We start from the raw sequence: 21,211 nt of genomic DNA, 5'->3' as shown, positions 1-21,211 counted from the left end.
AACAAAACCAGCTGTCACAAGTATAATAGAGTCACTGTCTCAAAAATGAGCTGGACTAGTTGCTCTCACTGGTTGCAACTGGGGCCAGTGTCTTGCTATCACCTCTCCCCCTGGAGCCTGAGGCCACAAGGGCAGATATGTTTCTCATCTGACCTCCTTCAGTGCCCTCAAGTTGCAGTGCTGTGTTGTCCATTAAGTTCGCTATACCATATTGCACTGGGCAGTTGGCTCCTTTCAGAAAGGCACATAGAGCCTTATTTGAAGACACCGAAGTGGAGAACCCATCTTTGCTCTTAGTAGTTTCATCCAACTGATGGCAACTTCCAAAAATGTTCTACTCAACTTGCTTCCCTCTCTGCTCACTACCAAGCAGCACCTATAACCAGCAGTTCCTGAAGATCACAGTCCTAAAAAACAGGGAGAGTGGAGAGCACAGGGCACCTCAGAGGGGTTTACAGGGTGCCACCACTGCAAGGAAGTGTGATCCCTTATCATCACACCACTGTGACAGGACAACCTGAGACACCTGCGCTAGATTCTATGGTCCTGCTCTGGAAGGGGGGTTGGACTTGATGATCTATGGAGGTCCCTTCCAACCCTGAACATCCTGTGATAATTTCCTGGCTTCAACCAGTGACTTTCTGCATAATGTCACATGCAACACTAATTGTTTTTACATATCGAGAAGCATTATTTGTATCAGCACATCTATAGAGACACCACGTTCAGAAGCATACAGAACTGCTGCCTGCCTCTGAAGAAATGCTTTGCCTGTAAATCATTGTGCAAACTGGGTATGAAACACCAAAATTGCATCGAGTTGCAAGAATATTAGTTACTTAATAGTCTTGCATTCCTGTGGGCTCCTGTCTATTTCTGGACTCAGACATGTGCTGGGGAAGAACAAAGTACATGTGATCTGGACGTTCTTGTCCAATATTAATCCCAGCACAACAGGGCTATAAAATGTTTTCATGAACATGTATGTCCTCTACAGGGAGCTTCGTGAAATAATAGTGCAGAGAAATCTGCAGCGTAGCAAACTCCTGTCCACGGTTTATAAATCCTAGCCATCTTGGCACATCTCAGGGAGTATTATCAGGGCCCTGGAGAGCTAGTGCAAATGCTACTCTTGTAGCTTGCATAGATAATTGTTTATAAAAGTCTTCCTTTCCTTCTGCTGTGCCTGACAACAATTATATCCAGAAAGCATTTGTTGTGTCCATCGTGTTTGGCTCCAGCAGCTCCCAGAGGCATCCCACGGCGGATGCTCCAGTAAAGCCTCTACCTTCCTGTTGGACACAGACAAGAAGGATTCAGCTGAAGATCTTTCTTCCAGTGCTTTATTCCCTGAGAGCCAGCTTTCAGGTGGTAAATGACAGTCTGGGCTTGGGCACTCTGCATGTGCACTGGAATGAACACTGGGGCATTTGCTTCTGGAGTATTTCCATATCCCACAGTTTAAACCTCCCTGCTATAAGCACGTATTTGATCCCCTAAGTAGTGTCCAAGTGCTTAGAATGGATGCAATGACAGCATTGAGATAGCCTAAAAATTAACTGCCATCATCTCCCCTTGCCCCTCCCTGAACTGTGCTGCAGCCTGTTGCACCCCACCAACAAGGCACATGGCTCTCAGAGCAGGTGATTCCTACCACTGTGAGGACCAGCACCCTGCCTCCAGTCCTGCCTCACTGCCACTGGGGAAGCTCTGAGGGATCTGAATGGCACAAAATATTTGTGTCCTAAATATATCCTCCTGGGTTGGGGGAGAAGCCTCAGCTCCAGACATGAGACTCAGTAGTTAGGTAACAGTTGGACTCAATGATCTTAAAGGTCTTTTCCACTTGAAATGATTCTAAGATTCTAACAAGAACCACCCATGCCTGACAAAGCCATGGCACTGCTCACAGCTCCTGCCCACCAATCACAGCTTGCTGGGCAGGAAAAAATACCAGTAGTAGTGACCAAGTGCTACAGACAAGAGACTGTTTCTTACTTAATCCTTTGCTTTGGTCCAAGCTGAGCAGTGGAATATGGCCCACAGCCAGCACACCTTTTCCATGCCTCTGACCCAAATGAGAAACACAATTCCCCATCTCAAGGAGCTTCCAACCTAGTTATGAGTCTAGAAGAAATGCACTGGAAGAGGCAGACAAGAAAATATGATGAGGCAATGCTGCAGGATAGGGCACAAAGCACCCCAGCAGCCTCACTGCTGCAGTAAATTGTAAGCTTCATGGCAAAGCCAAGTTGGAAGCACATGAGAAAGCCTAAAACAGCTTGTTTGAACACTGAAGAAGTAGGTGATAGTCTGATCCTTAATGAGAGGCAGTGTAGGCATAGCACAAATGGCCAGGAAAGTATGAAGGCATAAACATGTGCTGTGATTAAACAGGTGAAGTGGTGGAGGTGTGCCAAGGGTGACACAGGCAGCAGGACTGGCTAGGGAAGGTGATCCTTGCAGCTGTATTCTGGAAGAAGCAGAGCAGGCTTAGATATGTCAAGGCAAGAAGAAAAGGGTATTGCAGCAATGGGGAGGCTGGGAAGACACAGACTGATGGAGAAGGAGCAGGAGCTAAGCAGGAATATGGAGGGGGCCACAGAGATGCTAGCCAGAAAAAAACAACCCTGCACATCCTAGACATACCCAGAGGTTTAGGATAACACAGACATTTATAGTTTGATGGTAATTTAACTGCCAACAGCCCTACTTTGTTCCCAACTGCAGTCAGTTCTCAACAGTCATAGCTTGCCTTCATAGCATGCCAGAATGGTTTGGGTTGGAAGGGGCCTTTAAAGGTCATCCAGCCTAGCCCTCCTTGCAGTGAGCAGGGCCATCTTCAGCTGGATCAGGTTGCTCAGAGCCCTCTCCAGCCTGATTTGGAAAGGTTCCAGGAATGGAACCTCTGCTACTTGGTGCCATGGTCTAGCCTTGAGCTCTGTGGTAAAGGGTTGGACTTGATGATCTGTGAGGTCTCTTCCAACCCTAATGATACTGTGATACTGTGGTATCTGGGCAACCTGTGCCAGTATTTCACCACCCTCGACATACAAAATGTCTTTATCTAGTCATCACCCTTTGTCCTATCACCACAGGCCCCTGCTCAAAAGACTGTCCCCATCATTCTTCTTGGCCCCTTTTAGGCAGTGAAGACCGCAGTAAGGTCGCAGACTCACAGGTGGTTAGGAGCTGACAGGACCTCGACCATCTAGTGCAGTCCCCTGCCAGGGCAGGCCCACCGCGGGCTCCCCAGCGCCTTCCTTCTCCAGGCTGAATAACCCAAACTCCTTCAGCCTGTCCTCACAGCAGAGAGGTTACAGCCCTCTGACCCATCCCTGACCTTCTTGTGCTGAGGACTCAGAGCTGGACACAGTGCTTCAGGTGTTCTCTTACCAGAGAGGCGCAGAGCGGCACAATCGCCTCCTGTGACACGCTGGCCGCATTTAGATCCGGACTCCCCATGCCCTAACTCTGAGGACATTACCACTTTGCTAACGGCCACCTGGCCGCGCGGGGAGGGCTACATCTCTTTTCCACAGGCCTGAAGCGTTTCTCTGTGCCAAGGCTGCCCGCCATGGTGGGGCGAGGGAGCAGCAAGGACACCCAACCGCCGCCGCCATTTCGCGGCGCCTGCCGCCCGCGGCCGGGCCCGGCCCCACCTGCCGCCCGCCCCTCCCCCCCGCCCCTCCCCCAGCGCGCGGCAGCGCGCGCCCCTCCCCCGCCCTGTCGCCGCACGCCCATTTCCGCCTGGCCGGGCGCCGCGCGCGGCCTCCCCGCCCCCTCCGCGGCGCTCAGTCATTCAGACAGCGGAGAGTCAATAACACGCTGACGTCACCAGCGGCGCGCGGGCACGGCGCGGGGCTGCCGTGGGGCCGCCGCGCGGGAGGGGGCGGGGAGGCTTGAGGCGGGGGGCGGGGCCAGTGCAGGGAGCATGAGAGAGAGGAGAGCCCGGGGCGGGGGGGCACCGTGCACGTGGGTGAGGGGAGAGCCCCGGGCGTGGGGGGAGAGCCTTGTGGGGGGGAGCCTTGCACACGGGTGAGGGGAGAGCCTTGTGGGGGGGAGCCTTGGGGGGGGGAGCCATGCACACGGGTGAGGGGGGAGCCTTGTGGGGGGGAGCCATGCACACGGGTGAGGGGAGAGCCTTGTGGGGGGGAGCCATGCACACGGGTGAGGGGAGAGCCTTGTGGGGGGGAGCCATGCACACGGGTGAGGGGAGAGCCTTGTGGGGGGGAGCCTTGTGGAGGGCAGCCATGGACATGGATGAGAGGAGAGCCTTGGGGGGGGGGAACCATGCACATGGGTGAGGGGAGAGCCTTGGGGGGAACCGTGCACATGGGTGAGAGGAGAGCCTTGTGGGGGGGAACCATGCACATGGGTGAGACGACAGCCTTGTAGGGGGTAGCCATGCACATGGGTGAGAGAGCCCCGGGGGGGCGGGGGGTCACGCACATGGGTAAGAGGAACCATGGCGGGGAACCATGCACATGCTTGAGAGGAGAGCGCAGGGCGTGGGGACCATGCACATGGGTGAGGGGAGAGCCCAGGGGCTGGGAACCGTGCACATGGGTGAGGGGAGAGCCCCGTGGGGGCGGGGCGGTCACGCAGATGGGTCAGGGGAGAGCCTCGTGGGGGGAACCATGCACAGAGGTGAGGAGGGAGCCCCGGGGGTGTGTGTCAGGCACATAGGTGAGGGGAGAGGCGCGGGCTACATACACAGCCACTCATGGGAATTGGGAGTTCCCTGGGGGGATGCAGATAGGCTGAAAGGACAGCCCTCGAAGGGGATGTAGCAGAGGGGAGAGCTTTGAGAGGAAGCCGTTGAGGAGAGGCCACTGAGGGGAAGTGGCCGAGAGGAGAGCTTTGAGGGGGAGTGGTTGACAGAAGGCTGCTGAACGGAGACCGAAAGGGAAACCTCCGAGGTGAGGCCACGGAGGGGCAATGGCAGAGGGCCGCTTGTGGTGCTGTCTGTGGTGGCCACGGTACACTGGCAAAAGCTTCTTCCACTCCTTCACTAAAACACTCCCATCTGCCGCCAGCTGCCCCACAAAATAAGCCAAGGGGAGGCGTGGGGAAGCAGCTGGCACAACAACGGGTGGTGCCAGCGTTGTTTCTGGGGGTCCCTGCACCTCACACAGGGAGTCACAGCCTCACAGCAGCTCCCAGCAACCTGAGAAAACCCACGAGATAAACTGCAATGAACAAGAGAAATGCTGAGCTGAAATCACTCTTCCTAAACACACAGAGTCTGTATTGCAATTCTTGCCTGCTCTGCCCAAGCCCGGGGGGTGGGGGGAGAGGTGGGTGATATAAAGGCATCATCAGGCTGTGCCTTCCCATTCCTGTACCAAAGATAGAGAATATTATAAATTTAATAGATCTTCTTCATAATTCATAGCTTGCTTGTGGAAAAAAAAATCATAATAGCTTGGTGTGATATGTCAGGCATCTATAATTCATGGTGCTGAGATCATGCAACCACCACCATACAGTGGGAGTTCACAGAGCGAGATGTTTGTAATTAATCTGTGAAAAGAGAAACAAAGGCAGTAAACGAGGAAAGACAATAAATGAGGACCAGATCCCTCCATCTAAACTGGTGTGGAGTAATACTGGGACAGCTGTGGAATAATACTAGGACAGAAAGTGTGAATAATCCCTGTCTAAAATCAATAAAATTAGCCAAGAAGTGGGGTAAATGTGGATTTATCACTGGCTGGGTCATTGCAGTGTGGCCATATGGACACAGACCATGTTGCCCTTTTGGCTAATGAGGCACTGAATGCAGCAGCATGGCCCAGGCTTAAGCTAAACTTGGATCAAAGTACAAGCAGACAAAAGGAGGTGGTGTGAAGGAGCCCTGAGGCCACGCAGTGGGAACTGAGGAACTCCCTTCACCTCCCCTGTCCTGCAGACTGGGAGACACTGATCTGAGGAAGGCTGAGAAGTTGGTGGTCTTGGACTGTTTGCATCAGCTTCATTGGCTTGCAGGAGTGGGTCACATGCTGAATGCTGAGCAGGAAAGTTTGACTGACTCAGAGCCCAAACAAGGATTTGAACAATTTGCACTACCAACAAAGGTTGGCTGCAGTGGTGGAATGAACCAAAGTCACTTCCTAATTGGAAACAGTGATCTGGAGATCTCCAGAACCCCCTTGCTCTCACTATTGTCTTTCTGCATCCTGGTGATGTGAAAGCTGGTAACTGCAGCTTAAAAAACTCCCTGTCATTTCTCACAGTAACATCTACACTGGTTTTCAATTGATACAGGCAAACCTTGTCAGGCTGCATGGGTGCAGTGGATGCTACAAAGGAAAAAATGAAAGAAATCTTCATCCTTCTGGAAGTTCATCTAATGGATGGCTGCAACCAAAAACTAGTAATGGTGCACAGTCCATCAGACAAAGCCATGTGTCACAATTAGATCTTGCTAATCCAAGACACGCAAGCCACATGGCAGAGGGGCATCACAGTGAGGCAGGAGTGACTCTAAAAGCAAGCCCAGGCCTTGCTCCCAGGGAGTGCTGATAGTGCCAGTGCATGGATATAGGAGGCCAGAGGCATCCATTGTTCACTCATTTGTAACTCTCTCAAAAAATAATTGGTTTTCCAGCTTGTTTGGCTGTTTACATTCCTGGGATTCGATTTCTCCTGCAATATGGCTTTAATTTGCATTGCAAGGGACCATGTTTATTTATGCATTTATTTTGTTCATGTCTTTGTTTTGGTTTGGTTTGGTTTTTTTAACTTAATTTCTCGTAGGCTGCTTGCCCTGCAGAGGGACAATGGCCACGAGGTGAAGAGGAGAATCAGGAGATGCAGTCCCCAGCCTCTGCTGCTCGTACAATTCCTGTGCCATCCCCCAACGCCAGCACAGTCTCAACTGTTGCTGCTCTTTGTAGGCAGCCTGAGGCACAAAGGGTACTTGTAGGGTGGTGTTTATGGTGTTCACAGTGAAATGCATGAAAATGCCCCTGTTTATAGTTCCTGTAACACTCCTGGTCTAACCAGAGCTCAGTCTGGGCTCTCAGAGCCTTAGTGATGCCCTCTGGTGACCTGGCTCCATGGGAGGCGCTGACAGCCGCGCTCGGTTGTCAGCAGTCATACAGGAGGACACTTTTCCTACCATACAGGTCCTCAAGGGAATGTAAGTAGAACCTGTGAATTTTTCAGGTTCTCCAGCTTCCTGGATCAGCCTGCTAATCACTTTCTGCCAATCAAGATCCTGGGAAACGGCTTAAGGGAGCATCTGAGCATCCACTGCTTCACACAGTGTGGGCCCAGGAAGAGAGCTCTGCAACCCACAGAGTAGGTGCCATGATGAACTGATCCAGTTATCACGCTGCAGAACACACTGGAATTAATGGTTTTGACCTTAACTTGCCCTAGCACAGCCATCCAAAAAGTGTGTGATTGTGCTAATCCTCCCCAAAGGAGCACTGTGAGGCCAGGCTCATTGTGGTGGGTGTGATCCTGAGAGCTCCTGGCACAAAAGACTTTGTGCAAGTGCAGGATATTTTGCTCTGTATGTCACTGTTTTTGCCTTAGAGCCTCCCGTGGCCAAAAAGAGCAGCCTGGATACCCAGGCTGTGTCTAACAACAGAACCAGGGCAGTGTAGGTCTCACTCTGCTGTCATTTCCCCTGTGGTGGTTGCATGATAATGTTCTGTGAGGGAAATGATACAGAAATCCCTGTTTAAAAAGGAAGAGTGGGCAGACAGGTAGAAGATGACAACGCCTGTCTTGACAATCTTTCTTCTCATACACAGCCCAGCAAACACAACATAGTTTTGGGCTGAATTACCCCAAAAAGTGATGTGTGAGCTTGCCCAGGATGTAATGGTTAGGATCCACAGTGTGTGCACAGATCAGATTTACCAGTGGGTGGCAAGAAATGCAGAGCAGCAGACCCAAACCCGACAAACAACATATACACCTCTCCACCCAGGCATCACAGTGTGCATGGGCAAAAAGTGTCCATGAGCTTTAGTGAAAGGATCGATTTTCTAGCCTTAGCTCCTAAGCCCTTGCAAAAATCACAAAGGCTGTGCAGCTCTACCTCTGTCTGGGCTGCCTGGCTCCTCTGCAGCTGTGGTCCTCCTGCTCACAGAATCACAGAATCAGCCAGGTTGGAAGAGACCTCCAAGAACATCCAGTCCAACCTAGCACACAGCCTTATCCAATCAACCAGACCATGGCACTAAGTGCCTCAGCCAGGCTTTTCTGGAACACTTCCAGTGATGGCGACTGCACCACCTCCCTGGGCAGCCCATTCCAATGCCAATCACTCTGTGAAGAACTTCCTCCTAACATCTAGCCTAGACCTCCCACAACTTGAGACTCTCTTCTGTTGCTGGCTGCCTAGGAGAAGAGGTCAACCCCCACCTGGCTACAACCTCCTTCAGATAGTGGTAGACAGTAATGAAGTCACCTCTGAGCCTCCTCCAGGCCAAACACCCCCAGCTCCCTCAGCCTCTCCTCACAGGGCTGTGCTCCAGGCCTCTCATCAGCTTCATCACCCTTCTCTGGACACGTTCCAGTATCTCAACATCTCTCTTGAATTGAGGAGCCCAGAACTGGACACAGTACTCAAGGTGTGGCCTGACCAGTGTTGAGTACAGGGGCAGAATAACCTCCCTTGTCCTGCTGGCCACACCATTCCTGACACAGGCCAGGATGCCATTGGCTCTGCTGGGCACACTGCTGGCTCCACCTGGGCACACTGCTGGCTCATGTTCAGCCTACTATTTACCAGTACCCTCAGCTGCCTTTCTGCCTGGCTGCTCTCCAGCCACTCTGTTCATCCTCAGTCTTCGTCTCTCCTCATGTCCCAGTGGTGGAAGTGCTGCCTCACAATGTCTTTGGCATGGCAATGTGGCTTGGAGGTTTTGGTGGGAATGGTAAGGGCTACAGGAGGGAATGGTTTTGGGTGCATCCAGGCAAGGGGAGTCAGAGCAGTTTCAAAAAAAAGCCCTTTTTTGAATTTTCATGGTCCCCTTCCAAAATAAAGGAAAGAGGCAGGCAGAGAAAGCCAATCTAGGTGTATAAATAACCAGTGAAGGGCAGGGTGTTCACCCTTCCCACACTGCGGATTACCTAACAGGTCTGATCGCTCGCTGCAGCTCGAGATGGGGGAGCTGCCAGCAGAGCAGTGCCTGATAACCAGAGCAGCCCACGGGGCTGCAAGCCAGCATTCATGCTCAGAGACGTGAACAAAGCAGAGCCTGCTGCTTGCTGCTTCGAATGCAGGCACCTCACACCCCAAGGGGCTGGAATAATGCACTGCCAGGCCAAAGTAAAATAAAGCAGGAGGGAAGTTACAGAAACACAAACCAAAATGATGCAAGCTTCCGTGTTTTCTCAGGAATCAGGTGTATTAGAAGCTCCTGGGTCCCTCTCTTACCCAAACTCTATGAAGAAAGACTGAGAGAGTTGGGATTTTTCAGCCTGGAGAAGAGAAGGCCCCAGGGAGACCTTATTGCAGCCTTGCAGTATTTTAATGAGGTCTGTAAGAGGGAGACAATCTTGTTTTGCAGGGCCTGTTGCAACAGGACAAGGGGTGATGATTTTAAACTAAACCAGGGGAGATTTAGACTAGATATGAGGAAGACATTTTTTACACTGAGAGTGGTGAAATGCCAGCCCAGGTTGCCCAGAGAGGGATAGAAGCCTCACCCCTGGAAACATTGAAGTTCATAGTGGAGGGGCTCTGAGCAGCCTGATCTAATTGCAGGTGTCCTTGCTCCCTGCAGGGAATTGGACTGGATGACCTGTAAAAGTCCATTCCAACCCAAACCATCTTACGATTCTCTGATAAGCAGCCAGGGCAGTGCAGGGAGGGCATAGCAAAGGGCTGTAAGCCCCAGCTTGCCTTTCTGTGGGTCCACAGGATGCAGAGTTCACACCACTCCTCACTCCTCAGGCTTCCTGGTACACACCTGCTTTGTGCCTCTTTTCCCTCTGAGCAAAAAAACTCCCCAGGAGTCTGCCTTCCCAGCAGGGTGGTGAATTAGGAGAGAGCCAGCAAATCACTGCAGTCAGTAACAGCAGTAACAGCACATTTCATCCAACAGGCTCAAAGTCCTTGGCAAAACCAAAGTGACTAATATGCCCTTTTACCCATCTGTCAAGGCAAGCCAGCAGTGTTGTGCATTGTGTGGTGGGTGAGCAAGGCACAAGATGAGGGACAGCACCTGCGTGGTGATGCAGACAGCAAACAGCACAGCAACCCGGGCCTGAGCAGCATCTGCTTCTAATCACTGATCATTCTGACTTGGCCTCTGTGTTCAGATCAGTTGCCAGGCTTTTGATACTGCAGTTCTTTAAATAGAAATAGGATGAAGGCAGGCACCCACTTTTTGTGCCTGTCCCCTTCCTGCTCTGGACTCGTATCCAAACATCTCAGCTTAACCTTGTCTTTGTGGTGTGTTGAAATCAAAACACTCACGCAAACATCCTGAAAGGCTGGGGATTTTCAGCTCAGATCTGAATGTGAAGCTGTTCTCCCAGGCTTTGCAGCGCTTGCTATTTTTATCTTCGTGTCAAAAAGTTGAAGCAGCACGTGGCAAGATGTTATGACTCTTAAAATCGCTGTCATAACGTTCCAGGGAATGGCACCATTTCACCATTTGTTGCGTGAGATAACTCCCTGACCTTTGGTGCAGGATTGAATCTGTGGGTCACTTGCTATTAATGCTGCTGCGACTTCTTTAGCAGTAGCTCAGTGATTACAGAAAGGGAAGTAACTGTTAATATGGTAAAAGTCACACCTAAGTGAGGATGTTTACGTGTGTAGACTGAGAGGGGGAGGGCTAGACACACCTCAAGAGGTTTTTTTTTTGTGGTACTACAGATAGGGACCTATTCTCCCTTCCCCCAAGACCTGACAGAATATTGCAGTTGAAAAACAGTGCCCTGGTATTTGAGGTGAAGGATGCAAAAACAGACAGCAGGCAAAGGGAGGCCTCTTGGTTGGCCATGAAGTTGAGACTGTCTGCTTACAACACACATGGAGGCTTCAAAATGACCTCTTTTCAACATCCAATCGTGTCAGGTCTGACCTGTGCTTCTGAGGCCTTCCTGGGAGTGTTCTGAGAGAAGTTATAGATAGTTTTGTGGTCCAGGTGGCAGTCATCCTAGAAAGCAGAATATAAGGGACCCTTCTCTGCCTGACATCTTGTCTCAACCACCAGTCACTGCCCCACGCAGAGGCATCTGTGAGACCACCACCTGCTTGATTATGACCAGTGGGACTTTTTATCAGTTACTTCAGCCTTGTGGTTTTGACACTGGGGTACCCCAGGCTTAGACCCCCTGATGCTGCTGGCATGAGCAGGAGGCCTTGTGCACAGCAGGAATGGGGATATTACCAGCAAGAAGACAAAAGAGAGGAAATTTCCCTATGATGGAGGGATGAGGGAGAGGAATATAAAGCCAGAAGCATCTTCCACAGCACCAAACAGAAGTGTGCATCTCTGCAGTCTGATTCTCATCCTCTCAAACCTAGGGACAGTGAGCAGACACCACCAGCCACTTTCACTGTAATTCAGGTGGACTACACTTTGTTATGCTTCATTTCTTCCTAATAGAGGAGGAGCTCAGACATTCCCTAGTGTGTGTTGCCACAAAACCCTACTAGTCTCAGGCTGGTTCAGAAGGTGTAGTGCTACCTACACTCCATTATCAGCAGGGTGGGCTGATTTATAGTCCCTCATCCAGTTATAGCTTCATAATAACAATAAAGATGGTTCTCAGGCATTCCAGCCTGCTACACCCACACCACCTTCTTGCCTTTGCAGAATTTGCTTCTGATTTACGGTCACAGAAGCAAGATGAAAATCAGTCACCTCATCTTCCAGACAGCCTGGAGCTAATGAAAGGGAAAAAAGAAGAGGATAGCTTCCAAAAATGGCCTGGATTTAGCTCTGCCTGCTTTCCAAAGCATCTATTTTGGCACTCCTGTGATTAGATTAACTATAAGTACAACTGTCCCCACCGCTTTGTTGATAAATACCGAACTCCTGACATCCTGCCTGGCAAATCTTGTGAAGATTTGTTGATGTAAAGCTCTTCAGTTTATTTTGTGCTGTGTAATCATCCAGGTTTCTGGTACTATTCCCTGCAGGAATACCCTTCTGCTCTTACTCTTATCTCTGTCACAAGGTACTGCTTGGCTTCTTCAGCCCTTCTCTTATCAATACTTTCTTTCTAAGGTGTTGAACCTCAGCCACATTCTTCACATATAGCTCACAGGAGAGTTGAATCCTCACGGACTGCTAACAGCCACACAGTTAATTAGCTGGCCTCAGCTATATTTTCACCTGGTTTGGATGCATACTCCTGAGAAAACAGCAGGGTTTGGGAGCCTGTAGTCTTGAGCATTAAAGCAAACACTGCATCTGCTTTTCCCACCCACCTTGCAAGGCTTCATTCACCTACTGGGAGTGATATGTGGAAAGCAATGAAACATTTATAGCTCTGTGAGCTGGCGTGTGTGCGGGGCAGCGTCCCGCTTCTGACCTCCACCGAGCGTGACTTGGCTGCGTCTGCTGCATCACCTTGGCGTGGTCCCCAGCCTCCTCGCTCCTCAGCAAACCTGCCTGCATCCCACGCTACTAAACCCAGCCCCTTCAAGGCTTAGGGCAGGAGGCAGAGCATTGTGGGCAGATGTTAGGTGGCTTAAGGCTCTTGGCAGCCCAAAGTCAGCTCCATATGCTTCATCTGTTGTGGGGACATGCTTCAGATAGTCACCAGCATTGGTGCTAGGTGTCACTGCAGGCAGCCTGAGCTTTGGTTCTCCTATGAAGTCCGCGCCACGGAGGACAAAAGGGCTCTCAATCTCCATGGAGAGTAGGCTGGGTGGGCTGCGAGTTTCTTGTGAATGTCCCACTCAAGGCTGCTACGTGGGAGGAGTGGGGGTCAGGGCAAGGGAGAGGGGCAGTGGCCTGCCTTTGGGTCGTCGTTCCACCTCACAATGCCTCTACTCTCCCCTACTGGCATTAGCAGGGGGAGCTCTTGGCCCTCAACCAGCAGTACGGCTGGAGCAGGGAATCTAGATGTGCTAGTAAACATTTCAAAGATGGAAAATAAATCCATCCATCTCTGTAAGAAATGCTGCCCCCAAGAGAGATTTCTGATCCTAGGCAAGGCTAAGTGCACAGGCACCAGCCAATTCTCCACCAGCATTGATTACTTCATTATAAATTGCTCACTTGCTTTTTTACATTTGTTTCTGAACAGAAATCATACACTGGCTACTGAAAATAACAGCAGCTAATACACAGCCAGAAACCTGACTTGCATATGAAAACACTGGATTTTCCACGGGGGCTTTCCCACTGTTTAAGCTTCTTTAAACTTTAAAGTATGATCTCCATTGAGATTATAAAAATGCTCTGCCTTAGCTGCTGGATTTTTCATTGTGCCAAGAGGAAGACAACTGCTCAGAAGCTGACTGAGAAAAGCAATCTCAGTACTAACTGAGTCCTGCACTGACACTGTTGATAGATGCCAGAGATGAGGATGTGGATGGAGGAATTGGGGACTGTGCTGGTTTGAGGCTAATTGGAATATTTTATTGAGAGCAATTAAATGCTTAGTTGTGAGAAGGAAAAAAACAACCCAACAACATTAACCTATATCACTCATTCTTCTGCTGAGAAACACAACTAGTCAAAATATAGATATCTTCTCACTTCTCACATACTGCTCAGTTAGATCTCAGTTCTGCTCCTGCTCTCTGGTGGTCTGTGTGGTTGCATCTGCCCTAACCCTTTTTTCCTCTAACCTCCTTGTCATCTTTTTGACATCTCACTTCAGATCTCTCCAGATTTATCACATGAGATATACGTGGACTGATCTGGTTATTTCTGAAGGAAGGAAAGAGAGGGGAGGGGGGGGAGGAGGTTTGGGTTGGTAGCCCTCCTGGCAATCTGAGAGAGATTTTGTGTTTCTGTATTACTTTTAAGTTGTATGTAGCTATATTAGTGTATATCTGTGTATATATCTATTTGTGTATGTATTTGTGTATATATCTGCTTGTAAATTGTGCTAAGCTGTAAATATAGCTTCATTCCTTAACTTCCAGCTGGCTGAGTCTGGCTTGGGTGATTTCATTAGTGGGTGGGGGGGTGTGGTGTGGGTAACTCCTAAACCATCACAGGGACTTTCCAAACTGTAAAATGGGGAAAAGAAACTGTTCTGGTCTACCAGGGCTGGGGCTTTATAAGTCATGTGGTTTAGGATAGCAGCAATAGGCTCCTTAGTGACACCAAGGTCACTAGTGGCCTCATCCTTGTTTTGGAGTAGTTGTTTAGTGGAAAACACTGCAAAGTATAATTTCCTGAGAGTTCCCCTACCTGTAAGGCAATAGCTGGAGTTCAGACACCACCGGGGAAGATTTTCCTTCCTGGGTCTGAAAGGAGGCTAGGGAAAGGCACATGGATGCTGAGTGAGCAATGTGAGAGTGGAGAAAAAAGAACAGAACAGAGAAGGCACATTGGTCTTTGACCCCAGGAGTTGAAAGGGCCTGGGCAGCTCCAGTGCTCATGTATCTGTTACCTGATAGCTTCAACGGTGGCTAGAGGCCAGAAGAAGACTTCTAGTGCCGTGAAGTAAGGCCCAGGAAGAGGCATCACTGATCCTGGAAGAGCTGCAGAGCTCTGTGGCTTTCCACGAGGGGAATGTGAGTTTCTTCACCCCCATGGAGTGAGTAGAGAGGAAGTTATTTAGTGTATTTGACCTTTTCTCAATACAGTACTAGCTGGACTCTCATTTCTTGGGCTCTTCTCTGGCCCATGAGGGAAATTTGTCCAAGAGACCATAATTGGAACCAGAACTGAAGGTAACTGGAAGAATAAGGTTGTGTAGCACTGTGTGACTAACAGCAGTCTTTGCACTGAAGCTGAGCCAAGCAGCGGTACGGAAGAGACGCTTCCACCAAGGCAGGGCATTCTTGCTGCCCCGTGGCCTCTCCCCCATGTGATGAGCCATGTGCAGCTGTTGACAGCACATCTGGTATGAGGCTGGATTTACACCATCTCATTCTCTGTTTATAGGGGTGATTCATCTTCAGAAACACTGGCTACTGGATGCTGTTTGACGTGTATTACCCACGATGGCATGCTTTGTGGCTCATCCTAACCTTGGGTTTTCTAGATGACTTCAAATGACAGGACTGTTCTTGTATTTTTTTGTATTTGTACAGGCAAGTACAAAGGTGGGCTGGTGGATGGGAAAAAACTCTTGTGTCTCAATCTACAGAGAGCAGGAAAACAGCTCTGCAGAAAGAAAAGGGGGTGGTGAAAGAAAGAAGAGGAGATAAAAAGGTAAATATTTCCTTTGTCCCTAAGGCACAGTCGAGAAAAGCCATCATCATTTTGCTCAGACGCTGGTTTAACCTCGTGTTTCCCACCAAACATTTCCCCAAGATCAGTTTGCACATATCAGGTTTTGCCCATGAATACTCATGAGGCACAAATCAGTCCCTCTAATCCATGATTAGTATGTCCCCCCATGCTCAGCAGTTGCATCATGATTCGGTATTACTGTTGAATGGATGCTGTGCTATTTAATTGTTTCTTGCTTAGTGATCTGCTCGCTCTGTTAATATTTAATTCTCTTTTTTCCATCCCTCTTTCTACCCCCCAAAGGCCTAAAGAATAGGAAAACATCTTTCATTTTATCATGTGCTATTGTAAGGAAATACCTATTCATAATCTACTGTAGGTGATAATGATGATATACAGTCATAATGCTGGAATTCTTAAGTGGTTGCCAATGCTGCTTTAGAGCTGAGGAAAAAGAAAATAATTGACCTGATTTGAAATAGAGCAGGTTAGTGTGCTTTATTTGCCTTTTCCACTGGTTCAGATAATGAACAAATTGTCATCTTTACATATCCTCTGCCAGATTCTGAGCTGAGTGCTGCACGTGAGCCCGAATGACAGTAAACAATGCGCTGCCTGGTACTCTGCCTGCTTTGCAGAGGTGAATTCACAAGAACAAATTAGACCTTTGATTGATCCTTTAAACAAAAAGAAAGGAAAACAGTAGCATTAATTTATATGAGCTCTAGCTGCACTGCATTTTTTACAGTGATCAATATTTTGGGCATTGTAAACAGCAGCTTTACATAATAAATAGCTGCATTATGCAATGCTAGTTAAATTTAGAAATGGTTATTTTATTACCTTTAGTACACATAAACCAGAGAGTGGTAGAGCTGGAGCCCAAGAGCTGCTGCTGTCTGAGGATGCAGGGAACAGCTGGGCCTGGCTGTGCACAGCAAAAATAAACCCCAAAGCCTGATGAAGCAGCTCGGCTCAGGCTGGATGCTCAGGGTCCGTGGGGGTGGTGGGGGTGGGCCCCACTCTGAAACATGGCATGCTCGGGAGCAAAACATCTCTGCACAATAAAGATGGAAGATTTATTATGAAGGAATGAAATGTGCTACTTTTGTTCTCCCTGGTGTCCCTATAAAGCTTTTGTTTGACAGCCTAGTTTGGGCTCTGGTTAGCTATGGTCTCTTCTGTGTAGCTACCGGCTGCTTTGAGACCAGTTGTGTGCAGACTATAGATCAATTATCTTCCTGCTAGGGATAAACAGTGTTTTCCTTTTTCCTCTTCATCAGCATTCACTATTATCCTGGAGCACAGGAGCCCTTTCTTTTCCTTCCCAGCCACACACACACACACACACACACACAGAGATGGGTTACTGAAGAGAGGGGATGGAAGAATTCAAATTTGTTGCATTAATCTTAATAGCCTGATCCACTTGCAGCCTGCTGCTAACTTAGTGTTCATCATGCTGGCCATCTTAAACAGGCTAGAAGGACTAACCCTTTTGTTATAAATAATTACAAGACATCTCAATCCAATAAATGCACTGAAAATGTGAGTTTGGAAAAATACAGCTGAAGAAGGAAAGTCCCATTGTGAAATCTTTATTTAAGCAGAAACACTCTTGTTTGGACGTTTCGTAACACACAGGGAGCTCCAATGTGGGAAACAAGGGGACTTTAATTAGGACACCAGAGCTGAGATGTTTCTTCTGCTTACTGTGGTTGGCACCCATTTATCAGGGGCTGAAACACATTCAGGGAGGGCTGGAGGTAAAGCCAAATTGCTGGTGGAGTTAAGTGCTGTCTGTTGCCTGCACACTGCATGGCAATTACAGGGCTGGGAATTAAAAACTGATCTAAAGCATCATCAAACTTCAGTAAAACTCAGGTCTAGGTCATAATTTTCCAAGGAGAACCCGTAGCTTCTTAATGAACTTAACTGAAACCCTAGGGTTTCATAGGGTTTTCAAAATATGGATTTGGACCAATACCAGACATACCTTTAATAATTCCATGTGCTTGTTATTTTGTTTGGTTTGCTTTTTTTTCTCAACCACTATTCATAGTTTTAGTATAATTAAGAATCCTGCCCATCACTTGTTGTGCCTGGAAGTGACTACTGAGCAGCACGTAGACACTTAGGGAAACTGTTAACAATGACTTAGCCAAGGCAGTGTGAGAGACAAAGAGTTAAAGCTAAATCCCCTTTGAAAGTAAACTTTGCAAAAGCAGTGAGTTTTCTCAAAGGCTGACTGCTCTTGATTTACAAGGATGTTCCCAGTCCTGATTTCAATTAAAGAGAAGTCCTCAGGCATTCCTGCAGTCCAGCGTTGTTCTTTATTCCACATTGCTATATACTGAGTAATAAACAAAACAAACAAAGGCTGTATTCTGCAATGAACTGCATATGTCCTGTGCAATCTCAGGGAAATCAATAGGTCAGAGTCTGGCCTTGGATTGCCTCAGTATCAGCTGTCAATAATTCCCCCAGCTTCAGTGGAGTTTGCGTCTGTGCAAGTAAAAAATGAATGTGGAGGAAACCAATCTGTCTGCTTATTCCCCTAAAGAGAGAGAGGAAAAAGAAGTAAATACTGTAGACTCCACTCCTTTATACAGAGGGAGAAATAAATAAAGAGGTAGCTGCCATTGTAAACTTAATTTATTTGCCAGGCCTCCCAAAATTTGGGAGTACATTTTAAATGAAGCTTGTAAAGCCAGGATTTGGGATCTTTTTCTCTACTTTCTGCTTGTCTTTCTCTCACTGGAGTATCCAGCTCACAGGGGCTGAGACCACGTCTGTACATAGAATCGACCAGGTTGGAAAAGACCTCCAAGATCAGCCAGTCCAACCTAGCACCCAGCCCTAGCCAGTCAACTAGACCATGGCACTAAGTGCCTCATCCAGGCTTTTCTTCAACACTTCCAGGCATGGCAACTCCACCACCTCCCTGGGCAGCCCATTCCAATGTCAAATCACTCTCTCTGTGAAGAACTACAGTGGTGACTGAGTCTCATTTAACAGCATAGCAATGAGCACTGGGTCTTTAAATAGTCCTGGTGATGATGATGATAATAATAAAAATATTATTTGTGACAATTTGGTTTTCTCTTCAATCACTGAATGACTAAGTTCTTTCATCCTATTCCTGGTAATGTGTTGTAGTTGTGTATGTTTTTCACTGCAGCAGACGGGATTGATGAGTGCCCAGGCTGAGCTGGACACTGGAGGAGACAGGCTGGTTGTATGTTTCCTTCCACTTACCTCCTGCCCCACTAGCTTCAGAACCAGTAATTACGTTCAACCAGCTCTGAGCAGGTTGTGCAGGCACTTAGCTCAGATTCTGAGCTCCCTGGATGTGGAAGTCACTTTCCAGGTTACACACCTGAGCTTTGTGTCTTGCTCATGCAGGAATGGCTTGTGTGGAGTTTGTGCTGGAAGCATGGGATTTGTTTCCCATATATTAATTAAAGCAAAGGAAAATGAATGTAAAACAGGGGCTACCAAGTGAGGTCAAAGGGACAAAACCTACATGCAGTTTCCAGCCTTGAGAGGGAAAAGAGGCAGACCTCAGCTGTCCTGCCTGAGGAGGCTTGACACTTTCCTGGAGCAATAAAACATTCAGATTGGAGACATTTTAATGTCTCCCTCTATTTCTGTTGTAACAGAGGCTTGTTTTTAAATAGATCTGTTTATCATCCCCATTTAAACCAGCATGAATCAGGAGTTAATCTAGGCAGAGTCACCCAGCTCTACTGAAGCCCATGGAAAGGCACTCACAGGAGACCACAATCAGGTCTTGTGCTCACAGGAAATGCTCACCACACTAGGAGAAAAAAAACAGTGCTCCTGAGACCTAAGTATCATATCACATCGTTAGACAGGGACTCTTCAGATCTCCCTTCTTCTGTCACAGCCTGGCTGGAGCTTGCCTAGTGTGTTTGTGAGGCTCCACATGCCCTTTAATCCTCTCCATGGCCCAACTCTTCATTTATATGTACACCCTTAGTAATCACTCATTTTGGCCGTAAAACCTACAGGATTTTAAATTGAACTGAAGTCCCAAATGCTTTAAAAGAATTTATGTTGCATAATTGTACTGGTTTGCCTGAAAACAAACAATGATGTATGGCTAAAATATTCTCTCGGGGGGATGACTCAGATCCTTCTTCGTGGGTTAGACCTTGCTTGGCTGCTGATGGTGCAACTTGCAATCTCTCCTCCAAATGCAGGGCAAGGGAAGGCAAACAAAAGAGCAAAACACGAAGCAGGGGGCATAAGATGATAAAACACAAGTTATCTGGAGCTTTTGGAGACACTCAACACTTTCATTTGATCTGAATCAAGGCAATGTTGAAGATTATGAGAAAGAAAACAGAGTCAGATCAGTATTACACAACAGCCCATGTGCGGGTGGAGGGTTGTGGCTGGCTCTGTGCTGGTTGACAAAGCAGTTGGGTGCCGAGCGACTCCCACTCATGGGCAGCCTGCAGACAGCACAGGACACAGCTGTATGAGTGGGGCACGTGAATCTGGTGGGGGTGGGTTTCCTACCCTAGGATGCCTGCAATGACACAGCCTTCTCCAGGTGCCACTGTTTCTGCCTAGCCCTATGAATGGGCAGGTTCCTGTGTTTTGTAGGACAAGAGAGTTGTGGGCAGGTCCCTTCTGCCTGGGTGTCTCATTGCCGAGGACTGTGCAGATGATCCTGGCAGCTGGGTTGCTTCATCTGTACTGTAGAAATGTTTTTGCCACCAAGTCAGCAGTTCCGGTGGTTTTTGCTGGTGCTGTTCTCACTTTTAAATGTCTTCCTGTACTTCATTTTCTATAATCATGCCTTGTGTCCCAGGGATATAATCTGGCTGCTGGTAATTAAGTTAATTTGCCAACCAAGGCTCAAAAAGCTATATGGGAGCTTGACTTTGCAGCTGTGACGTTCAGCCGGTGCTTAAGTGTTCTCCAGCCATGATGGCTAGCCATCAGGAGCAGGACCCCGAAACAGGTGTGGGATAGATCAAAGAGACCTCACTTCATGTGTTTCTAAAGATCTACATTTTCTTGCCATACACAACCCCAGTTTGCAGAGGTGGCTTTTGCAAAATGTGGGGATTTTCTGCTGGTTTTCTGCCATTTGCAGATTTGGGGATTTCTGTTCCAAGCACACAGCAAAACTGTGACTGCCTCTGAACAGGCATTTGCAGAGTGTTGGCCTTGGGTGGATCTCTCCCTTTCTTTCTGTCGTTACCAACTGGGCAAAGGAGATCTAAAGATCTGTACGCATCTTTTAGCACTGGAGGCTCAATGCATGCTTCAGCGTAACTCGATGCACTTACAGCTATGCAGCCCTGCAAGTGCCCTCCACCCTTCCTTTTTCTAAACCAAAAATATCAGCTATGAAGTTACCATTATGGAGCATACTCAAGCGGTGCATCTGCCTTCCATTCCAAGCAAAGCAAAGCAGAGCAGTCCAATGCCATCAGTTTACTATTAAAAATAGTAAAAGAAGAACAAAAAAAAAGGTTAACTTCATGGCAAAGAATAAACTAAGATTTTTTTTCCCCTTGCAGGCATCACCAAGAACCATCAGGGAAGATTTCAATGCATGACAGCTGTGGGTAGCTATTTCTGTCTCAGACTTCAATAGTTTATTTGGAGAAGCATGGTAAAAGTTAGTGGATCTGTGTCCAGCAAGGTTAATGCTGAGGTTACCAGACTATGATGCAAAGAAAATCAGCAGTGTTTTTCTCTCTCACTCGCTATGAATAGCATAATTGCATTATTGCTACCGGAAGGGTAGTCAGCTCTTCTCAGCCTGTGGTCTCCCACTGTGGAGGGAGTAACCCATGAAAGATTGGTTTCCTTTACAAACA

The 21,211-nt window shown here is 48.2% G+C and overlaps 2 long non-coding RNA genes across 2 annotated transcripts in view; both read right to left on the bottom strand.

Moving 5' to 3' along the window:
* LOC135186730 (uncharacterized) overlaps positions 1–3,644 on the bottom strand; it is a 31,640-nt gene extending 27,996 nt beyond the window's left edge. The window contains exon 1 of the long non-coding RNA XR_010307084.1: positions 3,397–3,644. This is a non-coding gene — a long non-coding RNA (uncharacterized LOC135186730). The remainder of the gene's footprint in view (positions 1–3,396) is intronic.
* A 12,175-nt stretch (positions 3,645–15,819) lies between these two features.
* LOC135187039 (uncharacterized) lies at positions 15,820–20,827 on the bottom strand. Its single transcript, XR_010307172.1, has 2 exons — positions 20,745–20,827; positions 15,820–17,904 (listed from the first exon to the last, which is right to left on the bottom strand). It is a non-coding gene; the product is annotated as an uncharacterized LOC135187039 (long non-coding RNA).
* Positions 20,828–21,211: the final 384 nt, after the last annotated feature.

The sequence above is a fragment of the Pogoniulus pusillus genome, chromosome 26 (genome assembly GCF_015220805.1).
Source record: "Pogoniulus pusillus isolate bPogPus1 chromosome 26, bPogPus1.pri, whole genome shotgun sequence".
Lineage (NCBI taxonomy): Eukaryota > Metazoa > Chordata > Aves > Piciformes > Lybiidae > Pogoniulus > Pogoniulus pusillus.
This window is presented reverse-complemented; position numbering and strand designations above follow the sequence as displayed.